At 42.2% G+C, this 17,120-nt stretch overlaps 1 pseudogene; it reads left to right on the forward strand.

The window, feature by feature from the left end:
- Positions 1 to 8,463: 8,463 nt before the first annotated feature.
- On the forward strand, positions 8,464 to 11,920 carry LOC137030772 (uncharacterized; annotated as a pseudogene).
- The last annotated feature ends 5,200 nt before the right edge of the window (positions 11,921 to 17,120 follow it).

The following is a 17,120-nucleotide window of genomic DNA, read 5'->3' on the forward strand; positions in this document are numbered from 1 at the left end:
TGATCAGAGACGTCATCACTTTGCGGTAGAATTTCTATAACGGTTGGATTGATTCCATGTGATATAATTAAATCTAGTGTATGATTAAAACGGTGAGTGGGTCCAGTGACGTTTTGTTTGACCCCAAAGGAGTTTAGTAAATCTGTAAACGCAGCCCCTAACACATCATTTGTATTGTCTACATGAATGTTAAAATCTCCAACAATCAGCGCTTTATCGACGTTGCCCAATAGATCTGAGAGAAAGTCTGCAAACTCTTTTAGGAAATCAGCATAAGGCCCTTGAGGTCTGTAAGCGATAGCTAAAGCAAGAGATAGTAGCGACTTTTTACTTATCGAGAGTGTAACATTAAGCATAAGAATTTCAAAGGAATTAAATCTGTAGTTTGTTTTCTGAGTAACATTAAGAATATTTCTATAGATTGCTGCTACACCACCGCCTCGGACAATCAGACGGCATTTGTTTTTATAACAGTAGCCAGGTGGACAAGATTCATTAAGACCAAAATAATCATTTGGTTTAAACCATGTTTCAGTAAGGCAAATTACATCAAGACTATTATCTGTGATCATTTCATTTATAATAACTGCCTTAAGTGTCAGTGATCTAATATTTAGTAGCCCTAGCTTTAGACATTGTTTTTGTTCAGTAATTTTGTGAATTTCTGGTTTGATTACGATCAGGTTTTCTATAGATCCTTTATTTTTATTGTTAAACCTCACTATTCGGGGAATAGACATAGTTTCTATAGACTGAACTACACTAACATTTCTATCAATTAAGTGGGCAGAACACAGACTGTGATTTGAGGTTTGACTTACTAGTCATACAGTGCAAAGCGTCTTGGAGATGTTCTCTGACAGAAGATCAGCTCCGATTATGCTGGGGTGCAGGCCATCAGTACGGAAGAGCCTAGGTCGCTCCCAGAAAAGATTCCAATTATTTATAAAGAGCAGCTTCTGTTCATTACACCAATACATCAACCATTCATTTAAAGCAAATAATCTACTGAACCTTTCATGTCCTCGTCGGTACATCGGAAGCGGTCTGGACACGATGATCCTCGTCGCGGGCGATGTGACTCGTACCGTTTCGATCAGGCTCCTGAAATCCTGCTTCAGCACCTCCGTCTGCCGCAGCCTGGTGTCGTTCACCCCCACGTGCAGCACTACAGCTCCAATGGTCTCAGCACCATTCAGGATCGCGGGAACCTGCGCAGCGACATCGAGAACACAAGCACCAGGAAAACAGTGACTATGCACCTTACCTTTGGCTGTGGTAGCGTGAACGTGGCGGACGATGGAGTCTCTGATGACCATGGCGTCGCGTTCCGCCTCGCAAAGAGGGGAGAAGCGGTTCCGTGTCGGGACCTCAAAGACCGGGAGCGGCAGCGGAGGAGAGGTCCTGGTCCGAGGCCTGGCTCGTGTCTTCCGCTGCTGAAGAACCCAAGGTCCCTGGTGAGACGGCGCCGGAGTGAACAAGGGCTGGGATGAACGCGTTCTGGGTGCTCGGGCCCTGTGCAGAGAAACACACGGCGTGGAGGAAGCAGGAGTGTTAATTTCACGCTGCAAACTTACCGAGGATTGATGAGCATCAGCACGCGATGTTTCCAGCGCTGTTTGCCGCTCGCAAAGCTCGGCCTGCTTCTCGAGAAGGATTCAAATCTGTCGCTCCATGGCCTCTAGCTCCAACTGCACCGCATGCAGCTCAAACATGTCCTCACCTGCACACAAAGGTAAATAAACATCCGATACATGCCAGTAGAGTACACAAACAATAGTATAGTTAGAGAGAAGAGTACAAACGCTATCGTGACCACACCACTACTGCTAGTGGGCTAAAGTTAATAGCGAATGTTCGGGAAGTCGGATAACTAGCGATATCAAGGCAATCCGACTGTTTTATATATGAAGTAATGTAGGTGATGTGTTCCCTCGCCGTAAAAGAGTGAATGATCTGTTATAAATTTGATATTAAGAGAAAAAAACAAGCAATTAGGAATCAGCTCGACGGAGCTCTGGCTCAAACAGCGCAGCAGCAACAAACTGGAAATGACGTGAACATAAACATACCCATTTTATACAGAATGTTAAAATAATAATACACAATGGATATAAAAGGAAAATGACAATTTTAGTAAAAATATAACATTAAAACGACATTTTGAGCCACTAATCCTACACCTACCCCTAAATCCATTACCATTTCTTAAAACTATACTGTTATAAATAAAAGAATAACGGACAAACAAGCATAATCACAATAATTTATTTTTTGCAAAAATGTCAAGTGATACCAAAAGTAGTTCAAATGATGATGAGTTGCAGTCACAGTCCTCTCTGGCGGTAATAGTTTTTTTTTATAGGGTACAGAGCAGAATTTAACTTATTAATCCATGAAAATATGAATCCGGCTTCTGTCCGTGACGGCGTGCACTCATTTCAAATGTCAATCTACTGAAACACAGCATGTCGCAATCTGTGACAAAGCAGGTGAGAACCAATGAGCATTCGATATCAGTGCTGTAAACTAAGGCAATAAAGGTTCTCACAGGCGCAACTTTCAAATTTGAATCATAACGAGCATGAGCTTTGACTTTGACGGTTGCTGCTGAGAGATCGCCGGATAACACCTGTTTCACACATAATCCGTCTGCAGTGCGTATGCGTTGCGTGTTTTTTTACGCACCCATGGTAACGGATTAGAGTGTTCACACTGCACATGGTTGCGGTCCGTCATTGCATTCCAGGAGCGGTGTGTCTGCAGCAGTGCAGCGATCGTTTACGTACCGAGTCTATTTTTGCTGTGCTCCAAGTGCAGCACAGCAGATTGTGTGTGGGCAAAATGAACATGGATTGACCTGAAAATGTAAAAAAAAAAAAAAGAAAAGAAATTATGCACATTTAAACTACTTTTTTTTTTTTTTGATTTAACGCCATGCCAGCAACAAGATAAAAGGAAACATTTCAATTTCACAGTTCAGTTTTATCATTTCAAAATTATTTTATTTAAAAAAAAAAAAGAACAGTGTTTACTTGCAAAATTGGGATCAGATATATTTTTCCCCATCGTTGGAGGGAAACTCGCATCCCAGCAGGCAATGACGTGACAGGCGGACCTAAACCAACCTATTCAAAAACAAGGTGACATGGATGACAAGATTGTCTCATCGTTGAGGTGGAAAAACATAAAATTCTGTATGACCCGCAGAATGTATTGTACAAAGATTTGAATGCGAAGGAAAAGGCATGGGAAGCAGTTTCGTCGGCTGTTGGTGTCGACAGTAAGTTTTCAAATCTTTGTGTCATGTTTACGTGTACTAAACTACTCCAGCAACTGTCAATATATAAGCGTAATGAATATAACATTACGCACTGCAAATGTGTGCTGTGTGAAAGCACAATGGCCGCTTCCTGCTTCAGCAACACATACACACTGCATACGGACCGCACAAAACGTCTTAATGTATCAATGTACATCTAAATATGTATGTTGAAAGTGTACATAATGTATGAATATAAATCTGGAGTACGCAGTACAATTTTGATGAATTTTCGCCGAAACTCGAACAGTCTCATAGCGCACTGCAAATGTGTGCTGTGTGAAAGCACAATGGCCGCTTCCTGCTTCAGCAATACGGATACGGACCGAACGCACTGCAGACAGATTATGTGTGAAACAGGCGTAAATTTGGATCTGTTCCTACAAACATATGGATTCTAAAGATTTGGAGTACAGCAAACAAATAAAATTGATGTGATTCGTTAATTTATGTTGTGCTTTGGTGTATCTTATGTATTGTCAGTTGCTGCATAGGAGAAAACGCCTTCTGCACAGCAAACAAACTAAATATTACAAAATGGTTAAACAATTACAGAAATGTTATTCATTTAAATGCTTTGTTAATGGTAAGTCATGTTAATAAAGGGCCTACAAATGTTAGTAACACATCAGTTAATGCTGAAATAGTGTACACTTTACAATAAAGTTCACAAATTCCATTAATGAATGATTTGTTAATGGTAAGTCATGTTAATAAAGGGTCTACAAATGTTAGTAACACATCAGTTAATGTTGAAATAGTGCACACTTTACAATAAGGTTCACAAATTCCATTAATGAATGCTTTGTTAATGGTAAGTCACGTTAAAGGGTTAGTTCACCCAAAAATGAAAATTCTGTCATTTATTACTCATCTTCATGCCGTGCCACCTTCATTAGACCTTCATTAATCTTCGGTATGCAAATTGAGATATTTTTGTTGAAATCCGATGACTCCGTGAGGCCTGCATAGGGAACAATGACATTTCCTCTCTCAAGATCCATAAAGGTACTAAAAACATATTTAAATCAGTTCATTTGAGTACAGTGGTTCAATATTAATATTATAAAGCGACGAGAATATTTTGGTGCGCCAAAAAAAAAACTAAATAATGACTTATATAGTGATAGCAGATTTCAAAACATAATGAATATTGTTGAATTATTGAATGTAAGTAATGATAGTAAAGTGCATATAAACATGAACAACATATCAACATATCTGTTTACAACCCGGTACACGGCAAGATGTGAAATAGTCACTTTGGTCCACTTTGGAAAACGTGTAGCTGTCACAGTTTAAGCCACGTTAAGAAACGAGACAAATGTGACATGTTTTTAGTTTTTAGTGCAGCTAGCCAGTTCCTCTACCTCTTGATGTAGTCTTTCTATACAAGTAGAAAATGAGAACATAATACAAGCAGTCATAACAAATCAGTAATGTGTTGAAAACTCTTTAGTACATATAACATGCCTATTTCTTCATCAACTGACTTAATCCTCCTTCAAACAATCTGACATAAGTCAATAATAACTCCAGAAAAATTGTTTTGGTGAATACTGATGTCAGTACTCACCATATTCAGTAATTTCCTGCCCAAATTCTGAAGATAATGGCACAGCTGGTTTGCTCATTCTAGGAGCTATAAACCGACAGGACTGGTTTGACTGGCATGCTGTGTCTGTGACTGATTTTCTTTGCATTTTTGGTCTTCTATTTCAGCTGTAAAACAAGAAAATGTCTGTTGACCCCACATTGAATTACTATTGTTCTTTAAACATATACATTAAAACAGTTATAATTAAGTTCATTCACCAAAATATTCAGGCCATAGGATTTGATCAATAAATATTGATTATAATTTTCTACAAACCTTTTTCTGAGTAAGGCTGATCATGGCAAGAACTTGCTGAGCCTCACTAGCAGCTTCAAGCTCAAGTTCACTAGGAACTCTAGCAGTCTCCTGAGTTCATCTCTATACATCAGACTGAGTCTAACATAAAGACATCATGCAAACTCCAAGTTTCTACCTTAAAACAAAGCAAAAAAGAAAGTGTAAGTGAGTGAGGGAGTAAAAGACTAAGATGAAAAGAAATAGGCAGAAAGAGGAAGAGTTTTGTGTCTAAGTTTAATGGAATGAGAGGAAGGCGGTATTTGTACGAGTTTTGTATGAGTACGTTTGTACAATATGTGACCTGATCCAGCAAAATGAGTCACAGTGACCCAAATTTCAAAATTTAGATTTTGGTATCAATGGAAAGATGAGACAATAAGCTTTAAAATGATATCCTAGTCAAAGTCATACCTTGAATGGTTTTAAAGATATACCCATTTTAATTATGGTTGTCTGCCCTCTTTTTCAAATTGAAAACCTGAGAAAATCGCTTTTAAAGTTTTTTGCCCGTTTTTTTGTTGATATCTTTCAAAATCCATTGCATTTAAAGGGATAAACTATTTATTTTTGTCACGAATACAGCTCCTCCGGTGCATCCTCCGGGCCACCGGAGGGAGCCCTCCCCGAAATACTGATTCACACCCATCTGGACTCCATTTCCCATAGGCCCGCATTCCTGGGACTGATTACATCACACCTGCACCATATCACACCACACTATTTAAGATGCACACACACACACACACACAGCTACGCGAAGTCTTGATTTGCTTTTAGTAGTCATTTCTGAGCGTTTTCTTGTGGACTGATTTCTTGCTACGACTTGGATTGTTTATCTCTGCTGAACCCTCGCTGCCTACCCCGAACTCTGCCTGTTTACCGACTCTGAACTTTCTCGCCGCCTGCCTCGATCCCTGCCTGTGACACGACCCTGCATCTAGCCGCCAGCTCCGACCTTCTGCCTATCCCTGGTTACGAGATTGTCTTGCCCTTATCTGTTTACTTCTGCCTTTTAAATAAAACTGCTAATGGATCCGCATTGCCGAGAAACAGCTGATAACAGACAAAAAAATATATATATTTTTTTAAAAATAATTTCTTTTTTTATTTGACATGGAATAACTCAGGAACACAATAAGATCGCTAAAAAAAATCTTTTTTGGTGATGCTCTCCTATATGTGAGCTGCATCTGGTTCAAATTTCGTGGTGATATTATAAAGAATAGTTTGAAAAATTGTTGTTCATTTTTTTCCGCAGCCAGGTGGCGCCAACGGGCGGTAAACTCCGGTTTAGAGGTGCTTCTCAGCACTCGTTAGGAGTTTTTCAAAATGGTTAGATGCATTAAAAAGATGCTTTAAAATGATATATATTTTTATGTTATTCCACGTTGGAAAACGAACATGGATGGGTCCGGGAACATTGGATACACACTGCATCCCAGAGAGATGAGACATGTTTTTAGCCAAGTATGTTAAATCATTTCGTGAGTAATATCTTGTGATCAACGCAATATATTATATTGATTTTGGATTAATTTTAATCTTGAGAATCTGCTTTAAATATTGATGTGCGATTTTTATGATTTGTGCATTTTTCATGAAGTTATGAGCATGTGAAATATACATACTTGTATTCAGTTAGCTGCTGTGCTATTTTTGTTGTAAACGCATATTACTCAGACTCATTAGAGGGTGAAAACAACGCAACAGAAGCATGTTGGAGGCTTGATATGAAAGTTTAAAGTCTTTGCTTTTGTATGCAAAAATAATTTTTGTGCTACCTATATGGATTCAATTTTTATTGGCTTTTAAAGAGAGACACGCAAATGGGAGTTTTTATTTTATAAGGCGCGCTAGTCTGACAGGAGGATGGCTGGACCGATCGCGTGCCTGTCAGTCGAAACGGGGCTTCTCATTGTTAAAAATAAGCGTTTAGGTCAGTGTGTTTACATTTCTAAGCTTTTTGATTGGTTCTGTACAACGTGTAACACCATATTTGTAGAGCAGAGATAATGCCGTTTCAGGGGATAACGGGAAATGCTCATAAGTGATGAGAGGAGTTGAGAAGTTCATTTCCAGCTAATTTAGTGAAACCATGTCAAATTTAATAGCCATTTAAATACCTTTACTCGATTATCTGGACTACGAAACTTTGGGAGATTATTTTTGAAAGTCTGCTCTTTGAAATTAGCTTAATTTTTTTTTTTTTTTTTTTATTGTTTTTCCACATTATCGGCCCATATCTTAAAATAGAACGTTGAGACTTCCGACTCATTTCGCCAGATTGGGTCACATATGATATGAATTTGCTGACTTGGTAAATTGTATGAATTATTACTGATGGGGCTGTGTGGTATGTAAAACAAAGTTTAAGAAACATCAAATTCTGTGCAAAATATAATTGCAGAAATGTTCAATCAAGTGTTAAGACCAACACAGACATACCATTGGAAATGTTTGCCTTCGCAGCTTTTTGTCTTCTCCGTAAACGAACAAGATGGACAAATTCATCCCTCTCCACAAACAAGACAGGTTCAACAAGAGTTTGACAGCCTTTCCTTTGGTCCTCATTTTCAGCTGAAACAAAGAGAAATACATGATTAGACAGTGTGTCTGACGACGAATCCCTCGTTGCCCAGGATCCTTCGCCGTATCGCACCGATGCAAGGAGCACATGTGCCCAACCACAGGACACCTGCGTTCCACCACAGGACACCGCAACCGAAGCTCCAGTACCATCTTCTCGTACCCCAAGACGCCGTGGCTTGCCATCACCTCCACCTTCGAGACATCCACCATCATCTTCAGCTTCATCCTACACTTCAGCACACCCCACAATCCCTGCAATAGAAAAGTGGACAGTGTTGGGATTGAGACAAGCTCTAATAAGCGCCGATGTCCACTTTTCCAGAAGAATGAACAAAGCAGAGCTGTATAACCTGTACGTTTCTCTTCAGTCGGCATTCCCATCTTCAAAATCCACTCCACTTTCCAAAATGGCTAACAAGCCGAATAAAAATCGCAGGGGCCCGAACCAACGATCTCAAAAAACACCATCTCCTACCCTCACGAGAAAGGGCCTCCAAGTTTCAGGACGCGGCAGCCGGCCCTCTGCAAGCCTGGGCCGCGCCCCGGATTCCGCTGCTACTGACATCTCTCATCTTCGCTCCGCAGAGCTACAGACAGCAGCGCCTCACGTAACAATACCAGACTCCATAGACACAAACCACCCTGGTGGTATGTGAGTATGCCTCCACCAGCAGCACAGGCGCAACCTCAGCCTTTTCCAATCTCTTTTTTCAACCCTACCCCGTGTCAGTGGCCTGCAGCCCCACCATCGGTTTCTAGCGCGAGGCTGCCTCCACTAGCAGTGCAGGCCCAGACGCCCTATATTCCTCCCCAGTTTCCTTCATTTTCCACTATCCTCGCTCCAGGGGCCGACCCTAGCGTGAGGTTGCCTCCGCAAGCGGCCTCGGCCCCGGCTTGTCTTCCTTCTAACACTTTCTCCCATGCTCGATCTCCTTACACACTGTTTTCAGCAACGGCGATGCCCATTCCACCAAACGCTACAGCATTGGAACCACCCCCCGTCGCCAGTAACATCAGAGCACAGATCCTCACAGGTGCGGACATAGATTTATCATCATTGCTATCATTACTTTCTCCCTCCATCTCAAATCGCCAAATCGACTGTGGCGATTTTTCTGTTACCCTTAAAAATCCAGTGCACAATTCTCCCCGCGTTCTTTCTTTTTCTGAATTCTGTATTGCTTTCAACCGTTATAGCGAAATCATTTGCGCAGCACTTCCCCACAGGAGACGAGAACTAAATGACTACCTCGCGATAATCGCAGAGCTAGCATTATCATACGGAGGAACACACTTTTACACTTACCATAAACTTTTTTCAGCCAAATGTGCCGTCCGCGTGGCTCAGTGGAACCAGTGCCCTTACTGGGGTGCCTTGGACACTGAGTTACACAACAGAGTTTTCTTAGGATGCCGTAACATCTCCTGCGCGGTCTGCAGATCTGTCGCTCACTCCACCACAGCTTGTCCCCTAATCAGCCCGTCAATTCCCCCTTGCTCAGATTCATCTCAAGTTAAGTCAACCAGTTATGTCCCGCGGCCAGTAAACACCAACTTCGACTCAATCACAGATTCCAAAAGTCGTACCACTTCTACAAACAGTCAAGTCTGCAATAATTTCAATTCAGGAAGAAGCCCAAGGCAGCGCTGTCATTACATGCACATCTGTAACTTCTGTCGCGGCGCTCACGCCCGCATGATATGCCCTGTAAAAAGGTCTTTAAATAAAGATTCTAAAAATTATTTGTCGACTCCTGTGAACATTTCTCGTCTGTCTACTGAATTGTCTCACCACCCCGACACTAACTTTACAGACTATTTGCTGTCTGGTCTCGAACACGGTTTCAAACCCGGCGTTGAAAGCCTCCCATCCCAAAGCATCATATGTCACAATCTCCAGTCTGCTCTCGCCGAGCCCGATACAGTCGACCTTCTAATCAAAAAAGAAATCGAGTCAGGTTTTATGATCGGCCCGTTTAACTTTCCTCCTTTTGAATGTTATCGACTAAACCCAATTGGAGTGGCTACCAGGAAATTTTCAGGCAAAAAACGATTAATAATCGATCTCTCAGCACCACACAACTCCCCGTTTCCAAGCATAAACAGCCTTATCCCACTTGAAGAATTTTCTCTTCATTACCACAACATCGACCAAGCTATAACACTGATCAAAGACGCAGGTCGCGGCGCTTGGCTGGCCAAAGTCGACATCACTTCTGCCTTCAAAGTGATGCCCATCCACCCAGATTACTGGCATTTATTCGGCATACGCTGGCACGGAAAATTTTATTTTTCCATCCGTCTAACTTTTGGATGCCCTAAGATTTTCGACATGCTTTCAGAAGCTATTTGCTGGATTCTCTCTAACAACTATGCAATTCCTTATGCCATTCACCTTTTAGATGACTTCTTAATCATCTCGCCTCCCGACTCCATCCCAGCCGCGCATCTTCTCACAGTACAAAAGGTTTTTTCCGAGCTCGGGATTCCAATCGCCCAGGATAAAACCAGGGGTCCAGCCACATCCATCGAATTTCTGGGCATTAATTTGGACACAGTTCATTTCCAGGCCTCACTACCCAAGGAAAAAATCGACAGGATTATTCTGGTCGCATCCACCCTCCGAGACAATCCAAATCTTTCTAAACGCGAGCTACTATCTTTGCTCGGCCACTTAAACTTCGCGATGCGCATCATCCCGCAAGGCCTCCCTTTCATCTCACATCTCCTCACCCTCGCATCTTCAGTTCACGCGCTAGAGGACCAAATCTCCCTAACTAATTCATGTTGCAACGAGCTCAGCTCAGTTTTTACTAGAGCTCAGCTCTAGTTGTAGCAGCCTTCCTGTGGGGGAAAGAATGGTCCACTAACAGCATCTTAGTACACTGTGACAACGAAGCAACCGTGCATTGCATTAACAAAGGCCGTTCTCACTCCCCCGCACTAATGCCTCTCCTAAGATGCCTCATTTGGATTTCAGCTTGTGATCAATTCATCATAACTGCAAAACATGTTCCTGGATCAAAAAATAAAATAGCTGATGCTCTCTCCCGTTTTGCTTTCCAGAAATTCAGATTGCTGGCACCAGAGGCGGACCCATTTCCAACCCCAGTACCTCACTATTCAGAACTGGTGTTCCCATAAACCACCCATTGAAACCCCTGCTGGATGCCTCTCTTAATTCCATTATCCAAGCCGTTTCCCCCAGAACCCTCCAATCCTACCAAACCGCTTGGAAAAGTTTTAAGTCTTTCCACTCCACATACAGCCTGCCATTTCCTGATTTTTCACTGCTCACCATCACTTCATTCATATCCTATCTCAACAGGATTAAGAACCTCCAAGCCAGCTCCATCAAGGGTTATCTAAGCGGAATTCAGTTTTTTCACAAACTCATTTTTGGTTCACCCTCATCAGAAATAGCCAATTCACAGACCTCTATGTTGAATAAAAGGCATCCAAAAAACCCAACCCACCTGCCCAGACGCCAGACAACCAATAACACTAGACATACTCACCAAATGTATCACCACTCTCCGCCGAGGCTACCACTCTATCAATACTGCCCACACACTGGATGCAATGTTCATATTGGCTTTCTTCGGGTTTCTCAGATGCTCAGAGCTCACTATCACATCCAACTTTAATCCAAAGGTCCACCCCACAATTTCAGATTTATCAGTGCTAGATGATGACACCATCTCTTATTTCATCAAACAAAGCAAGACAGATCAAACAAGGAAAGGCCATTTCATCTACATTTTCAACCTCTCATCACCAATCCAGCCATACCAATCCCTTTTAGCTTACCTCCATTTCAGGAGCTCGCAGCCAAATTCCCATCTGACCCACTCTTCACAGATGACTCCAACCACTCCATCACACGTTTCTGGTTCCAGAAACACCTCAAGGCCGTATTGATTGAATCTGGCATCCCAGCAGCCAACTATTCTAGCCATTCATTTCGCATAGGTGCAGCAACTACAGCTGCTCAGAAAGGCCTTTCCCAACACCAGATTCAAGCACTAGGTCGCTGGTCGTCAGAAGCCTACAAGAGCTATATCCGTTCCAATCATTTCCACATCAAAGAAGCTCAACAAACCCTCATCAGCTAAAGCCCAAACCTACTGGCTCACCGCATCCTCTCCAATTAACATCACCAGTCCACTAAAAAATGGAAGCAATTTTACCTCCTCTGCGCATCAGCATCTACCAGGTAGCCCACCTCATTCTTTCACCGCAGCAGTGCACTGACCTCCTCTGTTCCCACAGGAGGTCAGTTCTCTGTCCAAACTCACCCTAAGGACAGTTGAAAGCAAGTCGAAAAGCAAGTTTGCTCAACTGCCGCAGCAGTGTAATCTACTCTGCTCACAGGAGCTCGGCTCACCGTCCTACTTGCTCATTGGATAGTTGAAAGCAAGTTGAAAGTCTGGTCCACTGTCGCAGTGGCCATCTACTCCACACTGCAGGAGTTCCTTTTATCAGTTCAAACCCGCTCCAGTGCCGCAGCAGTGTCATCTTCTTCGCTCCCGCAGGAGCTCCGTCACGTCATGCAAACTTGCTCCACTGCCGCAGCAGCGTCATCCACTTCGCTCCTGCAGGAGCTCCGTCACGTCATGCAAACTTGCTCCACTGCCGCAGCAGCGTCATCCACTTCGCTCCTGCAGGAGCTCCGTCACGTCATGCAAACTTGCTCCACTGCCGCAGCAGCGTCATCTTCTTCGCTCCCGCAGGAGCTCCGTCACGTCATGCAAACTTGCTCCACTGCCGCAGCAGCGTCATCCACTTCGCTCCCGCAGGAGCTCCGTCACGCCATGCAACTTGCTCCACTGCCGCAGCAGTGTCATCCACTTCGCTCCCGCAAGAGCACCGTCACGCCATGCAACTTGCTCCACTGCCGCAGCAGTGTCATCTACTTCGCTCCCACAGGAGCTCCACTACACCGTACATTGTCTCAGCAGGATCATCTCTTCCGCTCCCACAGGAATCCAATTCCCTGTACAACCAATTCACTGGATGATTGGAAGCAATTCTGAAGCAAGTTCAGTTCCTCCATCACAGGCGTTTCATCGCCACCTCCCCAGCAAGAGCTCATTCTCTATCCAACCAGCTTATTGGATGGCAGCATCGCCTGCCCTGCTCCTGCAGGAGCTCTGTTCCATCCAAGTCTCGATCCACAGCCACCGCTCTGGCAGGAGCTTGCCATAGGCGACCATGTTCACGTTCTGCAAATTTTGGGGGTTATCAACATCATTTTCCGGCTGCTGTCCAGAGTCAGTGGCAAATTTTGGGGGAGTACTCTGGGTTCGGGCCAAATACCGAGCTCGGAGCCCTCTCCTCGGACAGCACGCCAAATACGCATACTATTTATTTATCTGACTTATTTGCAAGTGTGAACTCGTGAAATGATGTTTCATTAACAAAAATCGGGAGGAGCACTTTCAAATGATCCTTTCAATCATCACGTCATTCTGACCAGCTGTCAGCAATCAGTAATCAACAAGTCTACCCAATCAGCATAAGTGGAGACCATTATAAATACACAGTCGACTCACCCATGTTCCTCGACAGTTCTTCAGCATCCCTCCACCACCCCATCTCCTCACTCTCGCATAGTTATCTTCCTAACCAAATCTCACACGCGCCTGGTTATTTCCTTAACCAGAATGCGGGGGGAGTACTCTGGGTTCGGGCCAAATACCGAGCTCGGAGCCCTCTCCTCGGACAGCACGCCAAATACACATACTATTTATTTATCTGACTTATTTGCAAGTGTGAACTCGTGAAATAAGGGGGAGGTTTGTCTCACTTAAACAGCACAAAACAAACAAACAAAAAGGATAAAACGGGAGACAGATGTTCATCAATTAACCCAAGCGTATTTACTAGTGATGTTATGGTGTGTGCCGAGGCTTCGGAGCGTGTGTCGAGAAATCCCAGAAGCTTTCAATGTATGAGGGGTGGTTCATGCCAATTCTAAGGCTAAGCAGGCGAAGGATAAGGCGCAGTCTACCCTTATTTTAAATTTTAAATGTGATTGATAGGGAGGGCAGACGATAGACCCGCGGCGACGTCACTGCGACGTCACTGTAGAACTAATCATAGGCGGCGACGTGACGGCAGCGTATGTGAGAAATTTACATAAAAAATGACGTGTGATTGGTACGTCTGAATTATGCACGTTGCATCATTAGTTAACTAACTAGTGGCAACAGTGCATACGAATTCTACATTTATTTCATGTATTATGAGTGTGTGTGTGTGTGTGTGTGTGTGTGTGTGTCTTTGTGTGTATTGGCTGTTACGTTAGTGTTGAAGTGAAGTTTTGAAAATGTAAGGCATTATTTTAACTTGGATGCCATAGACCTAAAAGCCTATGCTCAATTTTTCTATATCTTTTTTGTTCTTTCATGATCTTGCCTGAATTTGCTTTGTCATTTAACATTTTCTTCAACATGAGGTGGAGAACAAGTTATTCTGAGAAAACATTCTTGTTAAAAAGAACTGTAAGTAGAGTGGACATTGTGATGGCAGGATCAGTCTAATGCTTGCAGGTAGATAGTATTAGGTCATTTGTTCTGTAATACTGGCCCTGGGTTATCTACAGCTGTTTATGGCTATGTGTATGTATATGTATATACATATATATATATATATATTTTTTTTTTTTTTGGGGGGGTGAATAAGTTGTTAATACTTACACAGTAAAAAGCTATGTTGTTTTGGTTTCATTGAATGTATCGAGAGCAATTTGTCTGGCTTAATTTGGAGTATGTGACCTTTACTACTCTATAGGTACATTTGTGCAGCTTTATTTATTAAGTCAATTTTCTTTCAGGTAGCACTATTTTTTTTTAGCGTAGAGCTATTATGGAGCGTTCTGTGCCTTTAGTTAGGTTTGGGTTTGTGTGTATCTCATTTGGGGAGATGCTAACAATGGGGTGGTGTGGTGGGATGGGGAGGTTTGTGTTCTATTTTTGTTGAGGTTGTCATGTGTTTTCAAGGTTTTATTGTATTGGTTTTGTAATTATTTTACCAGTTTACGCAGCTGTGTTGACGGTTTATTTGTCATTTTTCTTGACATTCTTTTTCTGCCCTATTTTTGGTGAATGGCCCAATCGAGTGTAAACCTAAGTAGTGATGGAGGTGATCTCAAACTGGTGTCCTGGAATTGTAAAGGCCTGAACTCCCCTGTGAAACGCACTAAGGTACTAAATCATCTCAAAAACTTAGGAGCACAGTTTATCTTCAAGAGACACACTTAAACTATTTCTCTTCATTTTATAGCAAGTCTAGGGGAGTCGCCATTTTATTTCATAAATCAATTCCTTTTGTTTGTTCTAAAGTGGTGTCTGATCCTAATGGTAGATATTTGATTATTACAGGTAGTTTATACGGCACCCAACTGATTTTTATTAATGTATATGCCCCAAACTGGGATGATGCTGAGTTTTTCAAGAAACTTTTTTCTGCCCTTCCGGTCATGTCCTCCCACTTACTCATTTTAGGTGGGGACTTTAATTGTTGGTTGAACCCAGATATTGACCGTTCCTCTAATAAAGCGGCAACACTTTCAAATTCGGCTAAAGTTATAAAAGACTTTATGGTGAATTTTTCAATTTCAGATCCTTGGCGTTTCTTTAACCCTACAAGTAAAGCATTTTCCTTTTTCTCTCCTGTGCATCGTACATTTACTCGGATTGATTATCTCTTATTGGATAATAGATTTCTTCCATGTCTCACTTCTACCTCTTCCTCATATGAACCTATGGTTATCTCAGACCATTCCCCTGTTGTACTCAACATTAGGTTTAAAGGCTTGGTTCGTTCACACTACCCTTGGCGTCTTAATACGCGCTTACTGTCAAAAAAAATTTGAAAAATTTGTTGATATGATATCCAGCCAAATTGATTTGTTTTTAAGTACAAACAGGACCCCAGATGTGTCTGCTTCTGTCTTATGGGAGACATTGAAAGCTTACATTAGAGGTCAAATAATCTCTTATGTGAATTATGATAGAAGGCGGAGGAGGGAGATAGTGGTCACTCTAACCAATCGCATTGCCCAATTGGACGCAGCGTTAACCATTTCTCCAACTCCTGAGTTGTATAAGGAACGCCTCACAGCTCAGTCAGAATTTAATACATTGGCTGCGGACCGTGCTGTTGAGCTGTTACTTAAGACTAGCAGTACATACTTTGAACAGGGGGACAAAGCTGGTAGAATGTTGGCACACCAATTACAGCAGACTATCTCCTCTCATCAGATTCCGGAAATTGCCACATCTTCAGGCACTACGATAGACCCAGAAAAAATAAATTATGAATTTAGAGCTTATTATACCTCATTATATACATCAGAGACAAATGTGGAAAAGTGTGATTTTGATGGCTTCCTCTCCCATTTAGAAATCCCTCAGGTTAATTCGGACATGGCAGATCAATTAGAAATCCCAATAACTGCCCAAGAACTTCCGGGTGCTCTTAAAACGATGCAGTCTGGCAAATGCCCAGGGCCAGACGGCTTTCCTGTAGAGTTTTACAGATGCTTTCAAAATAAACTAGCTCCAGTTCTGATTGATATGTTTAATGAATCTTTTCTGACGGCTAAACTTCCCCCTACGCTTAATCAGGCTTCGATTTCTCTTATTTTGAAGAAGGACAAGGACCCTCTTAGTTGCTCTTCGTATATACCAATTAGTTCATTGAATGTTGATTTCAAAATTTTATCCAAAATGCTTGCTCTTCGTTTGGAAACTGTTCTTCCAGATATCATTACTCCTGATCAAACGGGGTTTGTTAAAAATAGGCACTCTTTTTTCAATTTGAGAAGGCTTTTTAATACTATTTATAATCTTCCGTCAACAACCTCACTGCAAGCAATTATATCGTTAGACGCGGAGAAGGCCTTCGATCGTGTGGAATGGGCATACTTATTTCATAATTTGGGGAAATTCGGCTTTAAGGAAAATTTCCTTTCTTGGGTGAAGCTTTTATACTCATCTCCTTTGGCGTCAGTTAGGACAAATAATAATCAGTCCTCTTACTTTCCTCTTTATCGTTCAACGCGGCAAGGGTGTCCCTTAAGTCCTCTTTTATTCGCTGTGGCAATTGAGCCTCTTTCTATTGCGCTTTGTGCTGACCCACATATTAAAGGTATTGTGAGTTGTGGGCAAGAACAGAAAGTGTCTCTATATGCAGACAATCTTCTTTTATTCATTACTGACTTCTCTGTGTCAGTCCCAGCTGCACTTTCTGTTTTTGGTTCTTTTGGAGCCATATCTGGTTACAAGCTAAATTTAGGAAAGAGTGAGC

Source organism: Chanodichthys erythropterus, chromosome 11, assembly GCF_024489055.1.
Source record: "Chanodichthys erythropterus isolate Z2021 chromosome 11, ASM2448905v1, whole genome shotgun sequence".
NCBI classification, from domain to species: domain Eukaryota; kingdom Metazoa; phylum Chordata; class Actinopteri; order Cypriniformes; family Xenocyprididae; genus Chanodichthys; species Chanodichthys erythropterus.